This window comes from Vicugna pacos, chromosome 10 (assembly GCF_048564905.1).
Source record: "Vicugna pacos chromosome 10, VicPac4, whole genome shotgun sequence".
Lineage (NCBI taxonomy): Eukaryota > Metazoa > Chordata > Mammalia > Artiodactyla > Camelidae > Vicugna > Vicugna pacos.
The window spans coordinates 47,543,815-47,567,078 of NC_132996.1; the positions used below are offsets into that span (position 1 = coordinate 47,543,815).

At 40.9% G+C, this 23,264-nt stretch overlaps 1 pseudogene; it reads right to left on the minus strand.

The window, feature by feature from the left end:
• Positions 1–325: 325 nt before the first annotated feature.
• LOC116282021 (serine/threonine-protein kinase MARK2-like) lies at positions 326–21,286 on the minus strand (annotated as a pseudogene).
• Positions 21,287–23,264: the final 1,978 nt, after the last annotated feature.

Below are 23,264 nucleotides of genomic sequence, written 5' to 3' on the forward strand. Positions count from 1 at the left end.
GTTGTTGCCAGAGGGAGAGGCTGGGGTCCCACCACAGGGCAGATTCTGCTGGTCACAACTGTCGAGCCACCCAACATGGACAGTGTCCTTTGGACGGGCCTGAGGGCTTGGTTGAGTCTGGGGCACCACCACTGCTGCTGATGTTGTGAGCAGAGGGCGAGGTCCTGGGGACGCGCTGGGGGGCGGTGCTGAGCTGCTAAGGGTACAGCCGCCAAGCTTGGAGGGGCTGCACTGAGGCTTGTCTGAGATTCTTGGCACAGGTGGGTGGGGACACAGAAGACAAGGAGGCGCTACCTTCCCCGGCACAGTTAGGATGACTGCCATTCTAGGTGGACGCCTCCCTCTCCAAAAGCAGGGATTTCTTGCTTTGTTGATGCTGGTGGTGAGGCTGAAGTTTGCTGAGGGGAGAGGGAATTCTTTTCCCTCCCCAGGCAGGAGGGAGGCTGGCAGGCACGGGTGGTGCTGCCGGCCTTCCGTCCTCACCCCTGGTCTTCCTCAGGCTGCCGATTCTCTGCACTGCTGCTCTGAGTGGGACTGAAGCTGGGAATGGCAGGCTTGCTGAAACCTTGCTGCTTGAGGTTAGCAGAGGGGCTATGGTGTACCTTGTGGGGTGGAAAAGGGGTGCTGCTAGTGGTCAGGTCTGTCGAAGGCTGGGCCTTCAGCCTGGTGGTGTAACCCTCCAGCTTGGATGCCTTGTAGCCCTGGAGAAAATTGGTGGCCATCACTTTGTGGTATTTCTGGCCCATCCAGAGATATGGATCTCTTCCCACATGGAGCCCACCAACAGCATCTGAGGGTCTGTGGAGTCAGGGGTGGCCACACGGAAGTCTTCAGTTCATTATCGTCATGACCAGCTTTCATCCATCAATCTCTCATGATTTACTCTAAAGGGCTTCTCTTGCTCAGACTGTGAATGACAAATTCCTTGAGCAGGTCACACTCTGTCGACACGGAGAAGAGGATATGGTACTATTGTCTCAGTACTGTTTCCACAGCTTCTTGAATTTCTGTGCATCCTAAGGCAGGGAGCTGCTGACCAGGGTATCCAGGATGACTCCCAGGCCCCATGAATGCACTGGGAGACCTTCATACCTTTGACCCTTGAAGAGTTCCAGGCAGCATCAGGGGGACTGCCTCACAAAGTATCCAGCTTGCTGCTAAAGGTGAATTTGTTGCTTAAGTTGAAGATGGCAATCTTGATGGTCACACCAGCATCCAAGTGCAGGTTTTCCACCTTCAAGTCCCTATGAACAATAAACTTGCTGGTGATGGTATTCCACAGGAGACACCGCCTTTCAGATTTTGGTTTGGGTTTCTTTTTCTATCATAAATCCATGAGTTACTAGGTAATCAAACTTCTCCTGCACTAGTACACTCCATTATGAGGTAGAGGGATTAATCAGTCTTGATCACATCAAATAATTTATTGTTGGGATGATTCAAAGTCTTTGTGATTCCTGCTTCACAGGGTAGTTTCTGCAAGCTCAGGGACTCCTACTGAGTCTTATCCGTGATGTTCTGGGCTACCTCTTCCCAGTCAGGATGTGCCAGGCCAACGTCACCTTGGAGACGGGAGCGGGGCTTACGGCAACCAGATCTCAGAGCTTAGAAGAACAATTGCCTCAAACTGGGTCAACGCAAAGAAAACCACGCCTAGGTCTACAGCTGAAAGCCATACTAGAAAGACAACTAAAATCTTATAAGGAGGGGAAAACAAAGTAACCAAAACTGTTTAAAGAACATCTCTAACGTACTGAAAGAAGGAAATTACCAACCTAGAATTCTATATGCAGTAAAAATAAATCACTTTCAAAAATAAAAGCAAAATAAAGATATTTCTTGATTAAAAAAGAAAACAGACATTTTTTGGAAGCTGACCAAACACAGATAATGACAAGTGGAAGGTCTTAGAATAAAGAAAAGGCTGAGTGGGAATTCTTATTTATTGGAAGAAATAAAAATCACTGGAAAGGTAAATATGTTGGTAAGTATATCATTATCCGGCAACACAGGATTGCCACAAACCAACCTTCAATTGGTAGAAAAACACAGTTATCTGTAAAGCACACTAAAGACCAAGCACAGTAACATGAGGTATGCCTCAAAAAAGCTAGAAAAAGACATACCATGAAAACACAGAACCAAGGAAAACTAGTGCATCAGATTCTACAAGACCATAACGAATCACCAATCCTGCCATATGGCCTTCGGGACAACATGGCGGCTTACTTCCTTCAAGTCCAATAGCAGAGCATCTGCTGCTGCTGCCCTTCTCCTTTGTTAAGGGTTTACATGATTCACCCACACCTTGATTAACCCAAATCAGCTACCAGATCTTCATACCAGATGCAAAATCTCTTCACCTTTTCCATACAACATAACCTAATTCCAGCATATTTGCTGGTCAACTCCAGGGGAGGCCATGACTCGAGGGTATGAGTCATGCGGGGTCATCTTAGAACTCTTCCTACCACAGAAGGAATGTCCATAGTAATATCAAAGTAGATTTCAGAAGAAAATCACTTGGAATAAACAGGAATATTACATAATGATAAAGGATCAATTCAGCAAGAGGATAAGTTAATCCTACTTGTATGTGCACCTAAGGACAAAAACAAAATAAATATATGTGCACCTAAGAAGCAAAAACCGATAGAACTATACAGAAAAGTAGAGAAATCCAGAGTTTTCTTTGGAGACTCCACCACTCCTCACTCAGTAATCGACCGAACAAGTGAACAGAAAATCAAGGCACAAAAGAGCTGAACCCCATGAACTAAAGGGATATCACTGACATTTAGAGAACATTTCACCACCAAGAGCACAATACACATTCTTTTCAAGTGTGTGTTTACCAGGATAATCTGTATTCTTGCCCATAAAACAAATTTAAGAGACTAGAAATCATAGATGGTGTGTTCTCTGACCACAATAAACTTACTAGAAATTAACAATAAAAAGGATGTCTACAATAACTTATTGCTTTTATAGTGAAGAAGATTTTCAGAGGCCCTTACTCTTCCATTCCTGCCAACATCTCTTTTTCTTCTATTATGAGTATAGTTCTTATGAAATTCCTTTGTATGTCTTTTTTGGAAATACATTTTTACTTATCTTCAATAAATACTGACGTTAGTAATGGAGTAGGTATTTATTCAACTTTGTAAGACATTAAGAAGTGATTTTCCAGACTGTTGGTGTACATGTCTTTCACCTTTTTGGTTAAACGTATTCATAGGTATTTTATTCATGTGGATGCTACTGTAAATGGAATTGTGTTCTTAGCTTCCTTTATGTGTCGTTTATTTCTGGTATATAGAAACACAACTGATTTTTGCATGCTGATATTTGCAAATTTGATGAATTTGGTGAATAAATAATGAGCTCAAGTAGTTTTCGGTGGGTTCTTTAGTGTTTTCTATATGTAAGATCATTTTGTCTAAATAGAGATGGTTTTACCGAGACAGGAGGGAAGGGGGCAGGGCACAGCCAGACAAGGAATGACAGCAATTTAACCCAAAATGGTGGAAGATTCACCTCCCAGTTGGCCTGGAGGATTAAGTTGGCAGGAGGTTTGACTTTTTAGTAGACCCTGAGCTTCATTATATGCTCATTGTAATAGTGTGATAAATAACATGCCTGCAGGCGCCATGACAGCCTCAAGGCTAACCGCAAAAGGCCAAAGAATGGGTGATGGCCCAGTTCCTGGGAATCCCAGCCCCTTCCCAGGGCAGTGGAAATGGTCCTACCTGTATGCACGTGAAACTACTGAGCCCATACAAACTGGCAACACCGCGCCTAACCGCCCTTTCTTGCCCCCTCCTCCTTGGAGACGGCCCGTGCTCTGTCTATGGAGTGTGTACCTGCTTTACTGTAACCTGAGCACCCAAATCCCACACCTCTTTCCTTGCCTTTCTCTTGTCTTACACTCTACGCAGTGTGCATCTCTCTAAATAAACTACCTTTACTTGAATGTGGCTCATACTTGAACTCTTTCCTGCATGAAGCCAAGGACCCACACCTGGCGGGACATGTCCCAGGGGCTCAACTGAGACCTCATGCCCCACATCCGTTTTCCTGTGTCATTACTTCTTCCTTTATAATTTGGATGTCCTTATTTTTTTTTCCCTTGCCTAATTACCCTGGCTAGGACTTACAGTACAATGTTGAATAGCAGTGGTAAATGTGGGCATCCTTGTCTTGTTTGTGATCTGTAGACTGAAATAAACACGCAGCCTAAAAGTTAAGAATTATGTTTTATTTGGCGGGAGGACTCGAGCCGGGATGACAACCTCTCAGATCGCTCTGAGGGACTGCTCTGAAGAGGTAGGAGAGGAGCTAGGATAGATAGGAGCTTTACAACAAAGACCAGGGAGTTGGAACACTAAAAATTATTTGTTATCTGAAGAAAACCAGGCATCTCAAGTTAAAGAATTCAGTGCTTTTCTATGCATGGGAGGAAGCAAACATTTGGGCTGATTGAATTCATTCCTTTGACAAGCACCTAGCTATCTAGGGCCAGTATCTTGTCCTTTCTTATTCTGAGTCCCCTCAGGGTGCACCTTTGTGAGTGGCTGCCGAGGCCGGGCTGCAGGCCTGTCCTCACTGGGGGGTGGCGGCAGCCGCTGATGACTTGATGGCTTCAGCATTCTTTGTTTACTGATGTGGTTGCAGTATTTTTTGTTCACAGATTTTAGGGGGAAAACTTTCAGTCTTGCAACACTGAGTATGAGTTGTAGGTTTTGGTAAATGTCCTTTATCATGTCTTTTGGGTCCCTATACTCAGTTCCAATGTGTGTGTTGGTCTTGGGGGGGTAGGGTGGGAGCAGTGGTTTCCCCATGCCTTGGAAACCAGCAGGGTACCCAGAATTCAACTCAACTCTAACACTATCTGAAGATGACATCAGATTCCACAGGTTAAGGGCTCAGTCTTACAAGGCTGCCCCCACCCACACACTTCTGACACCAGTCACAAGTCCAGGCTCTTGACCTGTACTTCTGACCAACTGGCTATAAATCAGAGGTTCCCTTGACCCCCTTTTGGGGTTCAATTAATTTGCTAGAGTGGTTCACAGAACTCAGAGAAACATTTTACTTACTAGACCACCAGTTTATTATAAGAGGATATAATTCAGGGACAGCCAGGTGGAAGAGATGCATAGGGCATGACATGTGGAACGGGGCAGAGAGGTCCTATACAATCTTGGAGTGTGCCATTCTCCCCAGGTCTCCACACGTTCACCAACCTGGAAGCTCTCCGAACCCCATCCTTTTGGGTTTTTATAGAGGCTTCACTCAGTAACTCACTGGCCTTTGGTGACTGATTAAGCTCCAGCCCCTCTCCCCTGCCCACAGGCTAGGGTGTGGGATGGCTGGATCAAAGCCTCTAATCACTTGGCTGGCTCCACCCCAACCTTAGCTGCTTTCTAAAAGTCACCTTATTAACATAACAAAAGACAACTTTGTGGCTCATACCACTTAAGAAATCCCTAAGGTTTTAAGAGCTCTGTGCCAGAAACAGAGACAAAGACCAAATGTATATATTCCTTAATAGATATCACAGTATCATATTATGTTAAGGAATTTCCTTTCCAGTCTTAGATTTCTGAATGTATTTATTATGAAATGGTGTTGAATTTTGTCAAATGCTTACATTACTGAGATGGTCATGTTTTTTTTTCTTTCATTTTATTAATCTGGTACACTAAATTGATTAAATTTCTGTGTTGATTCACCTTTGTATTGCCAGGATAAATCTTACTTGCCCATAATGTATACTCTTTTGAATGTGCTGTTGATTTGGCTTGCTAATACTTCTTGAGGATTTTTGTGGTTACATTGGTAAGAGACAGTGAAGGAGGATTAATCAAGTGGCCGCACTTAGGCTAACAGATTGGTTATTCTTATGCTTGCCCTTAAAATGATCAACTGACCTGGCTCACTTGGTTGCTACTCACAGTTCCAGGCCCATTGTTAAAACTAAAGCTGTTGATTTTACTGATTCTACTTTATTCCAGTCATTGAAAGTAATAATCAAGCTTGGTCTCTGAGTCCTTCTCCAAGGAGAAGGTCACAGGGCTGTAACTTACAAAATAGCCTGAATTACCAAGAAGAACACCCCTTGAGTGCTTAAGAGATAAAGAGATCTAATCACTGGCCTCAATAGAACTGGTCGCCTGGAGGCATCACGACGCCATTCTAAGGCTTCTGATGAGAAAATGATCCTGTTGATTGTTATGGATGCTTTATTGTTTGAGCTATGGCTAGACAACCACCCCACCCCATCCCCAGGTGGGTTCACAGTTTTGAAGGCACTAGCCTGCTGGGAGTCCCCTTTGCCTGGCAAAGCAGTAAAATTGCCTCTTTTCTTCTAAACTCCAAGACCTTGTCTCTGGGTTATTCGGCTCGTCTGAGACGGGGCCAATTTTTCGGCAACAATATTGGTCTGGAGTTTTTTTGGCTTGGTACATCTGTCTTTCGTTTCAGGCAAATTTGGCTTCATAGAATGTGCTAAGAATTGGTCTCTCCTTTTGTAATTTTTAGAAGCATTTGAGTAGGACTTAGTGTTACTTCTTTTTAAAATATTTGGTAGAATTCACCAGAGAAGCCATCTGGTCCTGGACTTTTCTATGTTGGAAGACTTGCTTATTAATTCAATTTTTGAATTTTTTTAAGTCTGTTCAGATGTTCTATTTTTTCTTGAGTCCTTTTTTATAATTTTTGTCTTTCTAGGAATATGATCATTTTATCCATATTACCCAATTTGTTGACATACAGTTGTTTTTAGTACTCTCTTATAATTCTTTTAATTTCTGTAAGGTCAGCTATAATGCAATGTCCACACTTTCATTTCTGAATTTAGTTATTTGTGTCTTTTCTCTTTTTTCTTGGTCAGTCTAGCTAAAGTTTTGTCAATTCTGTTGATCTTTTCAAAGAAATTAACACTTGGTTTCAGTAATTCTATTGTTTTTCTATTCTTTATGTAATTTACTTCCTCCCTTATCTTTATATTCTTCCTCCTTTAGGGAATAGAGCTACCAGATATCTATCAAATGTTAAATTTAACAGCAAGGAGATTGCAAAGTAGCCATTCTAAAAATATGTTCACAGAACTAAAGGAAAGCATTATTAAAGAATAAATGAAGGTGTGATGACAATGTCATAACAACTCGAGAATAGAAACAGATGGAAATCATAAAAAAGAACTGAATGTAAATTTTGGTCTCGGAAAGCACAATAACTCAAGTAAAAATACTCTAGAGGGTCTCAACATTAGAACTGATCTGATAAAAGAAAAAAATTAGTAAACTTGAAGATGGATTGAGATTATGCAGCCCAAAGAACAGAGGGAAAAAGAATAAAAACAAATGGAGCCACGGAGAATTGTAGGACACCATTAATCATACCAACATGCAGGCGCTAGAAAGAACAGAAGGCGAGGAGAGAGAAAGGAAAAGAAAAAACACTCAAGAAATATGACTGAAAAGCTCTTAAATTATTTAAAACAAATAACCGGTACTTCCTGAAAATTCAATAAACACCAAGTAGGGTAAAGGAAAGAGACTCAAAATTGTTGCCAAAAGATCAGCCCCCGTTCCTGATGAGCCAAATAGCCCAGAGACAAGGTCTTGGAGTTTAGAAGAAAAGAGGCAATTTTACTGCTTTGCCAGGCAAAGGGGACTCCCAGCAGGCTAGTGCCTTCAAAACTGTGAACCCACCTGGGGATGGGGTGGGGTGGTTGTCTAGCCATAGCTCAAACAATAAAGCATCGATAACAATCAACAGGATCATTTTCTCATCAGAAGCCTTAGAATGGCGTCGTGATGCCTCCAGGCGACCAGTTCTATTGAGGCCAGTGATTAGATCTCTTTATCTCTTAAGCACTCAAGAGGTGTTCTTCTTGGTAATTCAGGCTATTTTGTAAGTTACAGCCCTGTGACCTTCTCCTTGGAGAAGGACTCAGAAACCAAGCTTGATTATTACTTTCAATGACTGGAATAAAGTAGAATCAGTAAAATCAACAGCTTTAGTTTTAACAATGGGCCTGGAACTGTGAGTAGCAACTGGGTCAGTCAGGTCAGTTGACCGTTTTAAGGGCAAGCGTAAGAATAAGCAATCTCTTAGCCTAAGTGTGGCCATTTTATTAATCCTTCTTCAAAATGACACATTAAGGAAACATGCTGGAAGTCAAAAATATCTTGAAATATGAAATATGAAACATCTTCAAAGCAGTGAGAGAAAAAGAATGTGTCACTTACAAGCAAATCCAAAAGCTGCTATCTCAGAAGAAACGATGGTGTTCAAAAGTAGTTAAACATTGGCAGCAGTCTTTACTTACATTTCTTTCAGAACATTACAAAAAATGTAAGTTTACGTTTAGAAATTTCTGGACTTTATATTGTCATACTCCCCTAGGGCTTCCTACATTCCACCTACACATTCCACTTTACCAAAAACTTCCTATAAAGACCTAGCCTACCTGCCTCTGGTCCTTTTGTTCCTTCCCCCCTTTTTATTTTCATCTCTTTAGTGTTGTGTGTCTGGACCTAGTCCAAAACTCAGCTGACAAAAATGAGAACTCTCTTTAAGAGACAGGATAGTATTGAACTTAAGCAGGTAAATGTTGGATTATTTTTCTTAGGAAGGGTTGGACTGTGGGAGTACCAAGGACCATCAACAGTGGCACAGGTTACTCTGTGGGGCCTGCCCAATTCGGGAAGTATGTGGGTCTTCACTTTGGTAGAGACGTTTGAGCCAACATCCGAAGGATAACTTATCAGCTGAGTGAAGAATGGGAAAATACTTTTCACGCAAAGATTATTTGCACAAATACCCTGAGGTGGCAATGAGAATGATACCTTGGAAAAGCAGAAAAAGAGAGCTTTGTTGGTTGAAAAGCAATGAGTAAAGTTTAAAATGGCTGAGGCAAGATTTGCAGTAGAGACAGCACCAGTGCGTGTTAGACTTTGTAATCCACATTAAGCAGTGTGTTTCTCTCTGCTCCTTCCCACAGCTGACAGTCGGTGACTCTGACTCCTTCAGTCATGAATGATTAACCTACTCTCATTGACCTACCTGGAGAGGATCCACCGAAGTGCAGTATCTTAATTCAGAAGGTTCCAAAGGAATGTGACTTTATTATTTTTAAGCATTGGCAGAAATTGGAAATCTTCACCTAGTGCGTCTTGCAAGTGCATCCTAGAGAGATGTTTAATGGGGGGTGAGGCTCATCAGTATTTCATAGCAACATTTGCGTATAATAATTAGTCCTCTGATGCCTTATACATCAATTCTTCTCCTAAGAAAACATGAAGATCTTGTTTATACTTAAAAAAAATTTTTTTTTCAGAATGAAAAGCATTTCTGTTAAATTTCACATAAGGGAATGAGTTAAAGGGGTTTTACTAACGTGACTTGGCTCACCTAGAAGGCTCCAAATGCATATGTAGGATCTCTTCAAGGAGAATCAGTTCTGACTCCAGATCAGGGACTAAGGAAGCCTCCCTGCCTGAGGTAAAACAATCAAACAAACAAACAAGCAGAAATAGAATTCCTTCACCCGACTTAAAGAGGTCTTGTATACCTGCCCGATCTGCCCCCCAGCATTTCTGTTTTCTCTCCTTTGGAAATCTCTGCCCTGACTTTATCTCGTGCTACACTCTGGGAATGGGGAAAAGAGATTGGGGGAGGAGGAGGTGTAGAAAAATGAACTGGCTGCTCAAACCGCCTCCCCAACCGAGAGATGAGACGCGTGTCTGTGATCGTGTAAGGGGAGAGGGTCTGTTTTATTAAGGACCAGTCTGTCAGGTTTTGTGAACATAAGTATGTTGAGTTTGAGTCTTGAGTCAGTGTGCGAGCTGTGAATGTATGTGACATATATTATATATATGTATCTTTAAACACTTACTCATAAAACAACAAACTGAGACCGTTCTGGTCTATACATAGCAAGTCCCTTTTCTTTGGGTGTCTGCCCGTGAAAAGCTTATGAAATGGAGACTGAAGTAATTTTGTTTGAAACGTCTGCCTACAGCTACTTACTTCTCGTTTTTTAACTGTCACTGATCAACCTGTTAGCCAGTCAGCAACATTTATTGATTTTACTGTGCTGAGCAGGAAGAAGTGCTAAATATGGAGGCCTTGACTTTACAGAAATAGCGACAAAGAGAAATAGTGGGAATCAAATTGCTAAATATAGTCTACCCTCTTGAGCAAACAAATAAAGGCAGTGCTTTTTAAGAACACTCAAAAGTGAGAGGGTGAAGACCAGGGTTCTTGCAGACGGGGGTTACGATTCCTTTTCCTAAATCCCATCTTGTGGGCTATTATATGTCAGGAAGGTTGTTTGGTAGTTGGTGGGCTCTCATTTCAAGCCATTGGGTACCCCATAAACTTCCATTCTCTATTCTTGTTTCTCACCAGTGGATACTGTGGAATCTGACATCAGTGAACCTGTTCCTTTCCTGCCACTAAGTGGCAGTCTTAGTTGTACAGAGAGGGAAGAAAAGCATAAGAAGGGGAGAAAGAAGGAAGGGAGAGGTGAACTCAAGGAAGAAAGGCATTGGAGTACGCACAGTCTGAAGTGATAATGGGAGTAGGAAACCAGAGGTCTCGATTCTAGTAATAATTACTTGGCAATAAAATATATGCAGTTATATCCTCTAACCCTTCTGTTAGTAGAATACATTCTTTATCCCCAGTTTTCAAAGTGTATTCTCCCACTTTTGTGAGAATATAGTGATCAATTCCATGGTATGTCCCAAAATCCAGAGACACTTAACACCTTGCAGATAAGAGGTAGGTTTTTTATCTATTTCATGGTATGAATTTGATTGGGAAAAGACCGTGTCCCTAATAGATATTTGAGAATCCATAATGAAATGCTTTCTCGGATTCTGCCTGGTTGCAAAACGCTCATGATTGCAACACTCATGATTGCAAAACGCTTCCATGCTTCTCCTAGGAAGGCTTGACCTGTCATAGCATGACTCCTAGAAACTAGAAGGATACTCTTATTTCACCACAGTCTGGTCTCTTGAAAGTGACAGATTCCTCTTCCAGGCATTCAGACAGAAAAAGAATTTTTTAGAAGACCACAAAAGAGATGTTTTAGAGGTTTTGGTGACCTCAAGGGGAGAATAATAATCACAATCTCATTTGTAGGATCACCTAAACTGCTACTCTTTCTCACTCTCCTAGTATCTAGATTATTTTTCTTCACACCACATTAAATTTCATAATCAATTAATATAATTACTGCTTTGCATGCATTTCAGCCTCCTTGTCCCTCTCTCCCTAGTCATTCTGTTCTCTTGTCAAAATCCCAGTCCTGCTTAAATACCACTCCTCCCCTACTCAGATCTGCATCAGTGTAGCTACACGTGGCTGGAGAAAATCATTTTAACACATATTAATATGTTTAACCACACAGGTTAAAATCTGACCACAAATGTCAAGCACACCCTTTACTGCTCAGCAATCAAACTACATTTCCCTAGTCCATTCACTTTTTAAATTTATTTTTTAATTGAAGTATAGTTGCTGTATGATATTATTTAAGTTATAGGTGTACAATATAGTGATTGACAATTTTTAAAGGTTATGCTCCATTCATAGTTATTATAAAATATTGGCCGTATTCCCCATATTGTACAATATATCCTTGTGGCTTATTTTATGCATGATAGTTTGTACCTCTTATTCCCCTATCCCTATATTGCCTCTCCCCACTGGTAACCACTAATTTGTTTTCTATTTTTGTGAGTCGGCTTCTTTCTAGCTTTATTCACTAGTTTATTGTATGTTTTAGATTCCACATATAAGTGCTATCATACAGAGTTCATTCATTTTATTACTTGCCCAGAGGGTTATTTCACCCATTTCTCTCTCTCATCAAACTCCACTCTCACTCTACTTTCTACTTCATTAGGAAAGTTGAAGCTACGGAGAAGAACTTCCACAGATTTCTCCTGCTACAGCTCCTCACCATCTAGCATCTGTGTCCATGCACCTGACCTTCTGTCCTGTTCCTACGTGGGGATTACTCATACTCCTTTTTTCATGCCAGTGCCACCATATCTGAACTACGTAGTGTCCTTTTACCCATTCAAGTGCTTGACTCAAAAATGGACCCCCCTCTCTTCTAAGTCGTCATTATTCCCCACTCTCCTGATTTATTACATCAGCGTTCAAACATACTATTTCTATCTTAGAAATAAAGTCTACTGAACTTGGTGAATAGGGCAGAATATGAGGGTGGCAAAATGTGCTTCTTAATCTCACTATAAAACTGGTTGATCATCTTTATGAATTAAACTTGTTTACCTAAAGTAAAATTTTTATTCACTGGACGTCACCCACAAGGATTTAATGTAGGAAAGGTTATCAGAGTGAAAGAACTAAAGCTCAAAGTAGGTGGGACGCAGAAGACAGAAGTATAACACAGCTGCCTGCCAGGGATCGCTTGCAAGGATATGTGGGGGTGGTGTTCCGTGGATGGAGAAAGGAGGAAAGGGGACACCTAATCGGGTGTCAGAGAGTCTCAGAGCAGGAAGGCATATGGAGTGAAGATAGAGAGAAAAAGAGGTTTTCCAGCAGCTGTGCATTAAGGATCAGAGTGATAAACTATAAGGGAGAGGAGAATTTTACGACATGTTACTGTGGACTAGGAATTGAGCCCCTTAACAGACCTATCACTGATGACGGTAAAAACAGAATAACCCTCAACTACCTGTTTCTCTGGACTGCTTCTCTGAATGGGACAGTAACAAGACTGGGGCATGAGTGACCCCTAGATTAATACAGTTAAACCTCGCGTAAATCTGTGTCAGTTTTGCTCACAAGGCATGCATGTTGGGTGGCACCAGGACTCAGTTTAGGGAACTTGACCTTCCTAGGCATACCATATGTAAACCAACGTGGAATGTTCAGATGAATCTTATTTGTTCCTATTAATTTATTCAGCATATATTTATTAAAGATCTAGCTCAGGCTGTCCACAAGCCAGCACTATAACCGTGACACAGTTCTTGCTCTCAGGAAGGATACAGATGAGGATCTATAGGACCAGGAAAAAAAAAATAGATGAAAAGTTTAATATTTGAAAGCATGGTTTAAACTATAAAATGCTAGGTAATTTCATAGTTTAGGGTTAATGTGGCAAGTGTTCTTTCAAGAGAAAAAGTGTTACCTTCTTCCTGGCTCTGGTGGAGGAACAGCCTTTAAAACTCTTTATTTACACCTCATAGCAGACTTTTTTCTTTCCTCTTTGATTCCTCTCAACTTAAGTCCTGAAATGTTTAATGGACATCTTTGAGCCTTCATTTGTAAACTTCTTGTGAGAATATAGTGATCAATTCCACGGTATTTCCTAAAATCCAGAGACAAGAATTTAAGTGCAATAGAGACCTGTTAACGCTCTTCTAAGAAACTTCTAAAATACAATAGCTTCACCGAGTTCCTCCTTCTGCTCTGTCTGCAGTAATCAGTGAAGGCATTTTCCCCTCACTCGGCTATTGTTTACCATAGCAGTACTCTTGTGGGGTCCTTACTTTTGTCTCTGACAGCCCCGGACTGAGGACCCTCCAACTCTGCCTGCCCTTGAAATGTTAATTTCCCAGTTTGTCCCACACCGCTTCCCAGGAATCTGCCTTTGTCCACCCCCTTCCCTCCCTTTCCCTCATTTCTGCTGGTCTCTTTTCCTTTCTTTTCTGGACTCTGATCTCCTCTACTCTTCTAACTTTCTCATCTTCTCTTTTCTCCACCCCTCCTCTCCATACTCCTTCCCATGAAATCCTATATACACCCTCAATTTAAATATTGCTGTTGCACTGACAGTGTTAAAAAAGATATCACAAAACTCACCCATGGCTTCCAGATTCGTATTTCCTACTGCCAGAGAACAGCCCCACGGTGCTCCAGGCTGGTATACACTCTTCCAGACACCTTCCCCACAGCCTCACTCCTGACTGAGTCATGCTGTCACGTGGGGGACAATAAATAAGTGGGGGGACAACAGATTCATGTAATGTGAGCTTTCCATCTTGACTCAGCCACTTGACTGCTGTGTGACTTTAAGAAAAACATCAAACCGGTTCAAGTCTACATGTTCTTATGTAATGCCTACTTTATAGTGTCATCATGAGGATTAACTATGATGATAAACTTGTGAAAGAAAGGAGGCATTCTCTCCATTGGGCGTCCATTCAGATGGATTACACTTGATCCCATGTGTGTGGGTGGCTCCAGATACTTCTCTCTGCCATCAGGGATTCTAGAAAAGTTGCTTACCTGTTTTTTTGTTACATTTATTTTTAAGATTCTGCTTTCAGGGAATGAGTGAAGATGATATATTCACTTTTGTAGTAAATTTTAAAAAAATATATAGACTTTAACATCTTTTGAATCTGGGATGGATTTGCGACTCACCTTTGACCAACAGAATGTGATGGGAGTGACACTGTGTGATTTCTGAGCCGAAGCCTCACAGGGTCTTGTAGCTCCCACCTCTGTTCCTGCAGAACATGCACGGAGAGCGCCTGCTGTGGAGAAGCCCTGGTGTCAGTGGAAATGTTCTAAGTCTGACTTATGGCAATGGTTGTACCACACAATGAAGTTACTGAATGTCACTGAATTTTACACATAAACTTTATGATTTTTAAAATATATCTCAATAAAGCTGTTACAAAAAAAAGAAGCCCTGAATGGAGATCACATGGGGAGAAAGGCACAGGCGTCCCCGATACCCCAGCTAAGCCCATTGCCAATCAGCTGACCATGCGTCAAATGCCATCAGATGGATGTGTTCAAGCCAAACCAGTCAACTCAAGAATTTTGAGAAACTTTAAAATCAGGGTTATTTTAAGGATCAATAAATAATTAATTATAAATTGGGAGTTCAAGATTTGCAGATACTAACTAATATATAAAAAAATAAACAACAAGTTTATACTGTATAGCACAGGGAGCTATAGTCAATATCTTGCGGTAACTTATGGTGAAAAAGAATGTGAAAAGGAATATATGTATGTTCATGTATGACTGAAGCATTGTGCTGTATACCAGAAGTCGACACAACATTGTAGACTGACTATACATATATACTATATATGTATAATTATACATATATATATGTATGTATATAAAGAATAATAAGTAATTAATTATCCTTATGCTACTAATTGTTTAACCCATATATAGAACTCACGTTATTCCTTTGAATTACACAACCTCATATACATCTACAAACATTGCAACAAAGTATGTATATGTACATGACAGTCTTTGGGGGAGGATTTTTTTTTTATTTAATTTTTTTTATCGAAGTATAGTCAGTTTACAATGTTGTATCAATTTCTGGTGTACAGCACAATGTTTCAGTCATACGTATGCATACATCTATTCCTTTTCATATTCTTTTTCATTGTAAGTTACTACAAGATATCGTGTATAGTTCCCTGTGCTGTACAGTATAAACTCGTTTATCTGTTTTATGTATAGTAGTTAGTATCTGCAAATCTCAAACTCCCAACTTATCCCTTCCCACCTCCTTTCGCCCTTGGTAACCATAAGAAGTTTGTTTTCTATGCATGACAGTCTTTTCTGAAGATTTGGAGAATAGGGAACTAAGTTCGTATCAACAAAAACAACAGTAAAATATTTGATTTTATTTTTCTTAAAATTCTTTTGTTTTCTTTCTCACTGTTTCTCTCTTCCTTCTCTTCTCTCTTGCCTCTTCTGTTCTCTTCCTTTCCAAATACCTGTATTGGACACCCTCGCTTGTATAGTATGGTTTTTACTTCTTGATTTCCTTACGTTCTATCATCTGAGGTCTCAGTTTTATTCCCAATAACCTGTCAAAATATTTTCCCTAACCAAAAGCAATTTCTCCCTAAAGAGGCGTTACAGATCTAGCCACTAAGATTATTCATTATCATACTACTGTAAATACACATCATCTTGTCCAATGACTGACTGACACATATACATTCTAATAAAATTTATTCTTCTTCCTGCCTCCCACATCTTGTTTCACAATATGTCAATCTATCTAGTAACTCAGATGAGGGCATTTGGAGTCATGCTTGATCCCTTCCTACATCTGCCCTCCTAACTCCGATCGCTTATCTTATTGTTCCCTTCTCAGAAATACTTTAAGAACGCATTCCCTTATCCACATCCCAGCACGAAAGCTCTCGTTCAAAACCTCTTCATTTGTCACCAAGTTTAGCATAATTTTACCCTAATTTTCCCTTCTGCCTCTAATTCACATTTATTTTAAGCAATGCTCCAGGGAAGGGGTTGTTAAATTATGCCACACAGGCCAAATTTGGCCAACCATCTGTTTTTGTAAAACATAAAACAAAACAAAAACAGTTTTATTGGAACACAGCCTTGCCCATGTATTTATGTATTGTCTAAGGCTGCTTTTACATTTTAATGGAGGAACTGAGTCATTGTGACAAAGATGATATGGCCCATGAATTCTCAAATATTTACTATCTGGCCCTCTGAGAAAGTTTGCAGATACCTGTTCTAGAATCAATCACAAAAATCTTTCCAAAGCACAGACCCTTTTGCATGCTTTCATTATTGATTTAAAAAGCCATATAGATATAGATTTTTAAAACTGCAAAAATAGACATCAAATTCTTAATAGGTTTACATGTGGATGGTGGAACTCTACTCATGAATTTCTGTATCTTTATATTTTGCATAACAGCATGAAATAATATTTTATACAACAGCAAGGGTGATGTACCTTATAAGAACAACAAAACATAAAGACTTGAAAAGCATTTAAACCTGCTTCTTTAAAACTTCCAATGACTATTTTTGCTTATAAGAAAATGTCCTAATTCTTTGAAAAATGTATACGGCCTTCATAATTTCTCCAATCTTTTTTTTTTTTCCCCCAATTGCTAATACTCACCTTGCCTGCCACTCTCACAGACTCTAGTTTGCTGGATCTCAAATTTAAACATTCTTAACAGCTGCTGAACATCTGAATTCCTGAGCTCTCTTACCGGTACGTTTGGGGTAAGACTACACATTCACATTTTTAATAAGCACTCCTGCTAGTGGTTCCTGGGTCACATTTTAACAGAGTTTTACATTGGGAAATCAGATTGACCTAGGTTCAAAGCCTGACTTCAGTACTCACCAGTTATCTGACTTTGGAAAAAGAACAAACTCACCAAAGCACAGCTTCCTCTTCTGTGAAATGAGATCCCAAAAGTATCTGCCTCACTAAGGTCTGTGTAAGGTTTAAATGAGATGGTGCAGGTCAAAGATGGAGCAGGGTAAATAATTGGTAAATGTGATCTGTTTTCCTTTACACTTTCCACATTATTATCAGTGATATCATTATTTTAATTGCAAAACTCTCTTTGAGCCATAACAAATTCCAGGCCATGCCCCACGTCATCTACAGTCATGCACACTCACCATTGCACATTCTCCCCTTTTTCCATAATGTCCTTCTTCATCCTCAGCTCATTTGTGTTCACTGGCTTAACTCTTACCCTTCCTCTAGGGACCAATTCATGCATTATCTTCAGCCAAAGCCATCTCTCCCTCTCTCGCAGCTGTACCCCCACAAGACCTTGTACGCATTACCACTCTAGTCCTTCTCATAATGTACTAAAGTTATGTTTATTTTTGTGTGCTCAGAAGAGACTGTGGCATCTTTGAAAGCAAGCATCATGCCCATTTCATCTTCGCGTGATCATCATTTTCATGACTGATCCCTCTATTTTTTCTGGGTTTCCATGAGATAAGCCTTGAGTTAGCCATGTGCTTCTGACACTTTGACATCTAGGGCTTTGCAGACCCTGGGGAGACTGCCCCTCCCAGGGCTAGTCAGTTCCTAGAGATAGTAAATGAATCACCTGTGAGCAGGTCCTTCAAATGCAAACCACCTACTTTATCAAGCTCCTATCCTCCAGGCCACTATCCCCTGCCCCAATCACCCCGGGGCCAGGTTGCAGACACCGGCGGACAGCCCCTCTGCCCACGTCTGCCGAAGTTACTCAAACTGGCCAATCAGAGAACTGCTCATGCTGCCTTGCCGACTCCTTCTCAGGGAGACCACAATAAGGCCTCTTGCCTACAATTTCTGCTCACTCCCTCTGCCTCCTGACTGATCCTGCTCCTTCGTGCGGCCCTGCGGCATGGCGCTCCCCTTCGTTATGGGAACTGGGAATATAACGAGCTATTTTTTCAATGGTAGTTGTTTCCTCATCTGTTGGACCTGGTATACCTGGTATACCTGAATAACGATGAAACCTATATTTAGAAACAGACCCTTTACTGAATTTTTTAAGTGACTTAAATATTCTTACTGTAGTCATGTGTGGTTGTTTTTAACAGGGATGAGAAAACTGAACAGCGGCAGGTTAAGTTATTTGTTCAAGGTCATGTGACTGTTAGACCACGGCCATAATTCAAATCCAAGTCTATTGTCTCCAAATCCTGAGTTCTCTACTCTGTATGGCCTTGAAGTCCTCCCCATCAGTCAGGGAAATTGCCTGAGTGCTAACACATTGATTCAAGGTATCTGTATCTTAATTTCATGTACCTATTTTTCTCAATGTTTCTCCCTCAAATATCAACAAAATATACTTCTTTGGGGGCTTCAGGGTTGGGGAAGCAAGAAAAACTTTAAAAGACCCATTACAGAATGGTTTGCATATTTATAAATGACTGCTAAAAAGGAGTATATTTTGAAAGGGATTTTGAAATGAATGTAAATTCATTTGGGTAAAGCTCATTCAAGATCAGGGTAGAAATCATTAAAGCAAAAATAAAAAGGCAATTTGATTCATTAGCTCTTAAGAAACCAGTTTCATAAGTGATAAAAATTCAACATTGGTTGAAATCTGCTTGGTGATAAGCTCTTGGAGTCTTTATTCACCAGCAGCTAAGTCTATTAACAAGAAGTCAAAGAGATTAGAAATAAGACCCTTTTCAGAGCAAGAGAACAAGAAAAAAAAAAAAAAATTCGAAGCTAGACAAGGAGGATGTATGGTAACACTCAGGTGAGAGAAGCCCTGTAACGCAAAACCTCGTGAACTGAGATTTCAGTGACAAGGTCCAAGCTCGCAGCTGTGCCATCTTGGACAAGCCAACAAGCCACTTCCGTTCCCTGAAGTCTTGTATTCCTCACCTGTCAGATGAGGTAGGCTCCAGGAAGCAGCTGCTCTCTGAAGTTCTACTCATACTTAACCTCTCCTTTTAATTTTTAATCATGCCACTAGGTGGCAGCAGGAATTAAATAATGTCGTTGCCTTAGTATTCTGGTTTTTCAGAAGGATTTGTTTTGTGAGAGTAGGAATCACTTTGGAGGGTAATATTACCGTCATCACCACCGCTACAAGCACACAATCTAAAACAGAACAATGTTCAAGGTGCACGATAATTAAACAAGTAAAACAAACAACGTCTCACTCATTAAAATCAGCATATTGTTACCTAAGGAAAATGCCCAATGATGGCAAGAATTTATTTAACCTGCTTCCCAATGAAATACGTTATCACAGTGTCTACATTTTTATCACTTATAAATTAAATGTCTTAATTCTGTGGACTCCAGGCACACAGATACAACGGCCTGCTCAATAATTCCATTTGGATGTCTACTAAGAACTTCACAGGACTCAATGTCACTCCCCCAAAGCTGATTCGTCCCAGGCTTTTGCAGTCTCATAAAATTGACAGCACAATTGCCCTCAGTGCTCAATTCAAACATCTAGGTGCCATAATTTGTTTTTCTCCCCTGCCCCCATTCTGCATCTGATCCGTTAGAAATGCTTTGACTGCACCTGCAAAACACATGGTAATAGTTTCCATTTAATTCTAGCTTCAGCTGCTACCATTTCAGTCCAGACCACCATCATGTCTCACAGGGATGACTTCGAAAACCACCTACCTGGACTCTTCTCTTTTTGTCACCCTACAATCTGTGCTCCGTTAATTAGCCAGGGTGATGGTTTAAAATGTAACACCTATCATGCCACTCTCTGATATAAAACCCTCCCAGAACGGATCAGTGCCCTTCTTACTCTGTAACATGAGTTATGCACCTCTCCATAACCCAGTAGTTGCCTGCTCCTTTTACAGCTTACACACTCACTCACCGTGCTCCAGCAGTACCACGCTTCTCCCACGGATTCACACACACACACACACACACACACACACACACACCCGTCAGTCACTCCTACCTTAGACCTTTGGATTAGTTCTTCCTTCTGCCCAGAATGCTCTGTCCCCTGGTCCACCCCGGGCTGGTACTTGTCGTCATTCAGATCTCAGATCCTCCAGGTCTTACTCAGCCAGACCATCTACAGTGACAGTGGCCCCTTTCTATCACCTTACCCTAGTTTGTTCCTGTCTCTGCACTTACCATGCTCTGAATGGCCTTGTTTATCCATTTGTTTACTTACTTATTGTCTTCTGCCACTTAAATAGGCCAGGGATATGTCATTATTTACGACAGTGAGTTTACTTCATGTCTACTGGAGCATCAGAAGTGCTTGACAGGTAATTTAAACCAAGTCAGTGAATTAGACAGGATCGTACCTTTAAGATTGAAAAGAAATACCAACATGGCACTGAGAAACAGGTCACCGTTGGTCTTCATGGAATGCAGCCATTGGCAATAACTTGTTTTCCTGGAAAAATCCTCTTAGCAAAAGCAAGTATTGGGTAAATGCTGCTCTCTCAATAAGCATTGAACAACAAAATCATGTTGTGTATAGTTTCCTAACAATGACAACAGGTTAATGCTTGAGTACGTACCCAGGGCTAGGCTCTGGGCGAAACCCTACATTCATAACCCTGTAATTTAGAACAGCCCTTTGATTAGGCTACATCTTGTCATTTCCTTAAATGGTGTAGTCAGTGGCTTAAATGAGAGTGAAGGTGGTTGCCAAACCTGCTCAGATTTTGTGCTCAAACCAGGATCTCGGCCCTTGTGCTGCGACCCCAGAGGCTGCCCACCTAATTCCTTTGTTATCTTCCTCCCTGTATTCGTTTCCTATGGCTGCAGTAACAAAACAAACTTAGTGGCTTAAAATAATACAGATTTATTCTCTTACAGTTCTGGAAGCTGGAAGTCTCAAGTCAGTTTCACTGGGTTACAGTCAAGGTGCAGACAGAGTGGGCTCCTTCTGAAGGCTCTGAGGGAAGATTTTATTGTCTTGCCCTTTTCAGCTTCTGGTGGCCACTGGCATTCTGTGGCTGTGACGCCAGAGTGCACCGCTCCAATCTCTGCTCCCATCGTCATGTCAGTTTCCCCTCTGACTCTGATTCCTCTGTGTCCCCTCTAAAATAGACCCTGCTGACTCTGTTTACCCACCCAGGTGCTCCAGCTTAATCTCCCCATCATCACAGGACCCTAACTTAATCACATCTGCAAAATCTCTTTTGTCATATAAAGTCACTTTCACAGGTTCCAGGGATCAGCTGTGCATAGATTATGGCGGCTGCTTTTCAGCCTCCCACACTCCCCCTGCTAGTTACTGATGGGCAGGAGACACCAGGCCTCCTCATTCACTACCTGCGCGACTTGTCTCCACACACCAGCCTCTCTCCATCTGCAATTCAGTCTAAGGCTTCAGCAAAACTACAGAATACAGACATCATGGACCTTTGGCATCAGCCACAAGTAATTGATGCTAAAAATGCTTATGGTCTACTATATATTGATCATAAAGATGCCTGCAAGGTACTTAGGATTATTTAAGCCTGCAAGGGTTTAAATACAGATATTTAAGACTAAGTCCTAATGCATGCCTTTTCTACCTCTTAGCTGCTTTAGCTTGGGCTTCCTACTTAATAACCCCCTTGACATTGCTATGAATGATTTTTATTTGAAAGAGGACAATACTTTTTACAAGGCCCAAAAACTCTTGCCTAGTTCAGATATGACCTAAATGAAATAGCTTGAAAGAGAATTGAGGCTGGGTTTTATTAAACCCAGCTCCCAGATGCTAAAAAATGAACAGTGATATTGGCAAGGAGTAAAATACCCAGGAAAGTGCTCAATAGCGTCTATAAATAAATTTGCGATTCACTTAGGATGTAAACAGTACAGAGCAAGACTTGAATACATCAGTAGGGCTGTAAAATGCTGCCTTTACTTTCATTTACTCCTGACCTCTCAATTACAAAGGCTCCTCAAAAGAGGGTTTGTGGTAGAGCATCATTCCCAAATTGCTGCTCTCAGCATGTGGCAACACAGAGCTTTCATTGCAACTTTCACTTCATCATATTCCTGGAGGCAGAACAACTTTCTAAGTCCAAAGTGGTTCTCTTAGAGGAATAGTTTAGCACAGGACCATCTGCAGTCAAGGTCAACTTGTCTCTTACAGTCCATTTTTAAAAGCCACTATAACTGAGAGTTTCAATTCATTTCTCTTTTGCAAAGAGATGAAAATAAAGGGTACCACTAGGAGAAAAGATCATTTTCTTATAAAGCAGCATTTTTTGAATTGTTTTTGGCAGAATGTGAGATAGTTTAGTAAGGAAAAAAATAGTTTTGTTTCAAAGCACTGTTGAGAAATGCTTTGTCCTATGTTCTCCTTCTGCAGATTGAAATAGCACAGTAGGATAGTAAAGGCTCTGAGAAATCCTGCAATGAGGAAACATCCTCAATTTTGTTTAACCCAGTAGTTTTGGCCACTGATTCCACTATCTGCCTATTGCCTCTTCCCATCCTGTAGAAGGATGCTCTGTGGCACACACTCTGTGAAACACTGCTCTGAAGTATTTTTGTAGATGAGGAGACTTAAGCATCACAGGAATGGTGGTGAGAACAACACGATGCTTTCTGACATAGACGGGACTAAGGAATATCGATCTGAAAATTCAGAAACTAGAAGAGTCTTAAGAACAGAGCAAAACTAGCTCAGATAAGATTCTGATGAGTGGATTAAATGCTCCTTGAGAGCAAAGTCATCTGTCTTCACCATTTTTTTTTAAATTCCTAAAAACATACCCAATTCTGTGTAAAGACTCAGTATTTACACCAAAACTCCTCAAATGTGCCATTTTACAGTGATTTGAAACTGCATCCAACATGGGATCTCTAGTTGTCTATTGACCATATATGGTCCTCTTATTCAGTAGAAAGGTGTATACCCTCTCTTAAAATGATAGTTTATAAAGATTAAAAGCATAATCTCTGGAACCAGACGCCTTGGGTTCCAATTCTGGTTCTACCAGTCATGGCCAATATGACCTTAGATCAATCACTCTACGTA